This window comes from Sinocyclocheilus rhinocerous, unplaced genomic scaffold (genome assembly GCF_001515625.1).
Source record: "Sinocyclocheilus rhinocerous isolate Xijiao unplaced genomic scaffold, SAMN03320098_v1.1 scaffold1697, whole genome shotgun sequence".
Classification (NCBI taxonomy): domain Eukaryota; kingdom Metazoa; phylum Chordata; class Actinopteri; order Cypriniformes; family Cyprinidae; genus Sinocyclocheilus; species Sinocyclocheilus rhinocerous.
Window position 1 is genome coordinate 11,084 of NW_015629509.1, and position 5,719 is coordinate 16,802.

General features: G+C 39.4%; 1 protein-coding gene across 7 annotated transcripts in view; it reads left to right on the top strand.

Annotated features, from left to right (window-relative positions):
- The first annotated feature begins 1,224 nt into the window (after positions 1–1,224).
- Positions 1,225–5,719, top strand: part of LOC107739003 (netrin-G1-like) — a 93,162-nt gene continuing 88,667 nt past the window's right edge. For 5 of the 7 annotated variants that reach the window (XM_016550952.1, XM_016550954.1, XM_016550956.1 and 2 more), the window contains exon 1: positions 3,319–3,634. The gene's annotated coding sequence lies outside the window, so the exon portion shown is untranslated. The other 2 variants (XM_016550949.1, XM_016550950.1) reach the window with 2 other exon arrangements.

A 5,719-nucleotide genomic window follows, 5' to 3' on the forward strand; every position in this document is an offset into this window, starting at 1 on the left:
ATCTCACTTCATAGTGATCTCTCTTCATATATCTTACCATGTGACAGATATGCGCTGGACGGAACAGATGAAACCCAATACTCTTCTCAGATGTGAGAGACAGTGATGAGCCACATGAGAGGCAGTCATCAATTCTCAGATAACTGAAAGGTATGACAGCACTGAAGGAAACACAGGCTGCATCTCCTACTGGCTGATGCAGTCATGTGATTGTCTGTCCATGTCAACTGCAGCGCCAGCGAGCTATTGAACTTTACGATAGATTTTAAGATGCATGGCTGTGCGGAATATGAAATGGTAAACACATTCAACGGATGTGCCCCGTCTGTGAAGGAAGGATATCTATTGATTTTTAAAGTGTATGTTTAGGGGGTGCACAACAGTTGGTGATATACATCATCTGATTGTAACAATGGCCGTATTTGATTGACTTACATGATGACGATAAGCTAAACTGATTTTTGGTCACCCCGAAAGTGGTTTATAGTTCATGTTGTTCACATGAATTATTCTGTAGTCTATGCAGTCATCTTCAATTTTCTTTTATGTAGACAAGCAGCATTTAGGTTTTCATATCAGCGCCTTGACCTTCCTGTCTGAACTAATGACTGGCCACTTTTAGGTTAAATGGTCCGTGACAGAAAATGTATCTTCCTTCTCCATCACTAATTTAGATGTGCAGGTGCGAATCAGAGACAAGTCACAGAAATAAATAATGTCCACATGCTAATTTCACACATGCAATGAAGCATGGTGGTTTTGAAGTCACCAGTCATTAATTTTTTCAAAGTGAAGTAATTTTTTTTTTTGGGGGGGGGGGGGGGCTTTTTTTTTTATATATTTTTTTTTATTATTTTATATTAAAAAAGCTCAAATAACTTTTGACAGTATTTTCTATATGTATAGAAATAAGCAACTTGTGCTTAATGCATTTTTTTCGTGATGCTATGATATAGTTGATAGTATTACCACTACGTTTAATATATGTAATTTTTTTTTAATCAAGTCGCACCCACGACCATCCGCCACATGTTGAATATAATCCCACTTTCCCAAGGCATCTCATCTGTCACATCCACCCCAAAGAAATAAGGCTTTGCCAAAACCTAACACTAAGCCGGAAAAGTGTTTCCCGGCCGTCGCATTTGTTTGCTGAGTTGTTTGACTCGCTGAAGTGCCATTTGTGCCTTCGATTAGACCATCATTCTCCCGGAGCCGAGGATAGGAGTGGTCGCCTCTGAGTTCAGCTCCGCACCTGCGCGTCTCCAAGATGTCCCGATTGAAACCCGTCAAATATCGGTGTGCAATATGAGATCTCATCGCACCGTTCGGATTGACGCCTTGGAGTGAAGCTTTCGAGTGAAGGTGAGATCAGTGAGGACTTTATATCTCAATGTATGCGTGGTTAATGGGTGCGTCTCGCCCAAACTTTTGACGTGCGTTAGGTGTTTTAATGGTCTTACCGGCTTTCTAGAAGAATTATTTGAATATAACTCAATTAATACGCTAATCTAAATACGCTAATGTATTTTTTTTTCTAAATGGATGGTTTATTCTCTTTCGCCTGCAGTGCGTAAAATCTACCATGCGCTTTTGCGCACTTGTGTCTCTTTTTGTTTATGGCTTTGGCAGTGGACCTTGCTGGTGTAAAACTCTTTTTGTAAGATGCTAAATTACTGTTTCTTTACTTTAAACACTAGTATGCTTGAAAGAAAACGCACAATCAGTTTGTGTGTAGGATGTCACGCACTGGCAATATTCTAGTTTATTGGTTCTCCATAAAAGGCTTTCTGACAGCAACTACATAAATGAGCAGAGCTTGAACTCATTGCCTCTTTATGAGATGAATGATTATCACTAGCTGTTACTTTATATGTAGCCCTCAATTCTCACTAACGGACCAGTTGAGTTGCAACAGTAGTTTATAAAGTATTCACACTTCATGGTATTGGTATATTCATAAATAATATGCAGTGCATATTTTAAGTGTCATTAATTAATTGCATACTGATAGGGTGCATGAACTTGGCTACTGGCGGAAATTAAGCTGTTGCTTGAAAAAAAAAAACACTGGCTTTTTACACCTGTTTATAGGCTGGAACATCATCCTGCAGATAATCTGTGTTTTTGCAATGCATCATAGTTACTTTAGCTTCTCCAAACAGTGATGGCTTTGCTTTATTGTTTCTAACAGTTAATTAATGTGACTTCTTTTTGGACTTTATTCTGTTTTGTAGATATACCCCGGTCGCTTTGATAGCTAAAATCCATAACATTTCCAAGCCATGCTCCACTCAGTATAGCTATTTTTTAAATTGCGTTTATTTCTGATCTGTGTGATGATTTGATTTGTTTCTTGGTTTATTTTTTTACTTTTATTTTAAACATGAAACTTTTTTCTTTGTAAAGTAAATATAGTAATTTAAGTAAATTAATTTAATATTATTTTCTAATATTATTAGTTATATTAATATGGATCATTTTAGTTTCTTGCTTTAATTGCATTAAGGAAATATGTGAAATTATACAGCAGGCTTTTTAAATAAAAAAGCAGCTTCAATTTAGCCTATGTATCAGCAGGATGTTCTTGCTGAATCTAGATAATGAATTATGTTCACAATCACCATAAATAGAAGCTCCAACATAATAAGTCTTAAGTAAATACTACCTTTAGGACCCTGTGGATGGCATATCCTACTTAGTATTTACAGTGAAGAGATCCTTACATCAGAGAGAAATATGTAATATATAACCCATCTCCCTCACCATTTGTTTGAATACAAAAAGGAGGACTGTTTTCTGTCCCGTTTGTGTCTTTGCTGAAGTCCCAACTGAGTTTTAAACTGCTGGAAGAGAGAGAGGGAGAGGATGAGCAGAAAACAGTGAGGGCTGAGTGGATGTGTAAAAGCAGAGAGAGTGTGTGGAGTGTCCAAGTGCGTAATCTTCCCCAGCCATCATTTCCCGCCGAACACTCGCTGTATATGCGCGTGAGGATATTATCGGCTCGCGCGGGTCTAATTGGTGCGATTCGTATCTCGCTCACGTCTAAAACGTCGAGGAAATAGTGAAAATATTGCACAAAAAAAAAACTGTTTGTCGTTATCCCTGCAAACAAGAAGGGAGTCTCTTGTTTTTTTTATATAGGGCGGTTGAAAAAAGCCGTCAGGAAGAACGGACCCTTGGCTATTTAAAGTTGAGTGAGGACGGTTACTGGCTCTGAGGCGATTGTTATGAGACTCACAAAAGAAAACACGATGAAGAAGGAGAAATTGTGGAATTTATGAGTTTACACCGTTTGGGACACACGCAGAGGTTGAATTTATGCTAATTTCTGTGCCACTAAAAACATTTCCTTTGAAGTTTACCTCAGAAATTTCCGCTTCGGTAACGTCTCGCACTATATGTGGCACGCGACTTAAGAAAAGATTGACGTGCCGCGAGACACCTTTCAATCGCTGTGTTTAGTCAGCCCGTTTAGTTCGGGTGGAGGTGGTGGGGATTCCGTTTTTTCCCCGAACTCATCACATTAAGATTAACAAGCCGTCTTTAAGAGGATCCTCTATGGTCATTCATGAACTTGTTGAACACCCAGCCCTCCGCGGGACCCTTCACATCGAGAGTGAAGCTCATTAACGTGAGTATTCCGTTTCCTTTTTAAGTTTAGGTTGGTTTGTGTGAATATGTGCGCCATACGTTAGTTAATAATTTACTTATGGGATCTAGTTTTATGATTTCGCGGCAGCTTTAACTTTCCTCAGCCAAATTCATTCGGAATGCTGTGTGGTTTATTGTCTAGTACTGAGCCTCTTTAATAGGATACCGACACCTGTAAAAAAAATACCTGGAAAACGTATTTGTGATATGCAAGTAGAAAATGTATGCGAACCGAATACGATTTCAGCACCTTGGAGAGTGGACTTTCCTATGAGAGAATGCGAATGGAAGCGCCCCCTTGCGGCAATAATGCGTTTTATTGTCTTTCTATGTCCAGGTTGCTTTCACGCACGATTAACTCTTACCTCATATGCTCTAATTTGTTTTAATCCATCAAAGTAGGCCATTTTGTTAAATAGAAATTTTAAACGAACTCTCTAAGAATTAATTTACACAGTACTGATTGAACAGTGTTTAACAAATGCTGCTGGAGTACGATTAGTGTAATGTCAATTTCTGGTTTATTTTGCATGCAAGTTTACTTCAAACATCAAACTGAATTAATAATTATAGTCTTTGGTTGGGTTTTGTGTTTCTTTGTATTCTCGTAACGTTTTTTCGGACAGCGTTTTTTCGGACAGAGTGTGTGTGCAATTCAGTTTTTTTGGGGGGGGATTATATTAAACAGATTTGATCTGAACAAGTTGACATGAAATACTTAAGTGAAGTTTAGTCTAATTTCTATATATTTATATATGCAGGCAGCTTTTATACATTTACAGCCTTTATACATTCATAATCTAAAATGTTTTTGTTCATGAACATTTCTACAGATGATAGATAGAAAGATACCAGAATAGATTCTTGCATGAAACAGTTGATTATTTAGAATAATCAGTGCAATTTGTCATTACCATAGGGTAGAGGTTTTGTTTGAGTCATGTTTCTCACAAAATATTCATATGGTGAGTGGGAAATTGTAAGTATCAATCATCATCAGAGGTTTATGACATTATATCTGAGATTTAGCAGCAGCAATCATGAAAGTAGCCGGAAAAGAAAAAAATAATAGCATGCACTTGAGCTGTGAGCTTTCTGTTCAGTTCAAAATTATTCTTAACATCCCAAGATAATGATTTCAAGCTTTGTTCTCCAGTGGGATATTTTGAGCAGTCTGACATATCGCGACGAAAACTGAATGCCACAGCAGCCTTTTAGGAAAAGTATATTTAATAATGCATAACATGTTCCGATGTCGCAGCAAAGTGTGCGCTTGGCAGTGGAGGGTGATGTCTTGAGCGGAGGGAGGATTATAGGGGAGAAGGTCTGTGACAACACAAGCCTTATAGGGGCTTTTGTGAGCGGAGATTGAGAAACAAACCCCTGAATCTAAGCTGCACGACACAAATGGCATTGCTAGAGTCGAGAGTCGCCCTGTCAAGCGGACTGTGCCTTCACACGTGAGCAGAAAGTGACAGAACATGCCGAGGAGAGAGAAAGAAAGAGAGAATGAAGAGCAAGCGAGGGAGAAGTCAAGCCCGGCTTAGCAGCTGCGCTAAGGGAGATCCCTTTCTTCCGAGGCCAGGGACCTGTCTACTGCAGACAATCAGATTGCATTATGGGATAGGAGGTCTGCCAGGTTCAGTAGCACTCATGGAGTGTAGACAAACCTGCGCTTTGATTTTGCCTTCTACTGACAGGCTGAGTCACATGCAGCCATCATCAAGCCTTCTGCTTGCAATTGCCACACATTACGATGAAAGAAAGTTCTCGCACCTGAATATTAGAAGAGGTGACACGGAGGAGTGGATGGTTATGCTGTGGATAAGTCTGGATTAGAGCAGAGATCATCAGACTCTGTGGGTGTATGTGTTGGGCTGTCATTTTTAGGGAAAATATACTCACTCCCTGCTGCACTCAATGTTTATTTATGAGACCTGTCATATTGGCAGGCTGTTTATGGTAGAATCACTGATCCCGTGCAGGCGGGCGCTGAAATCCCGAGAGCGCAGATCTCATCGAACGCTGCACCTCCCTCTTTATCACAGGCTGAGACATGAATGAC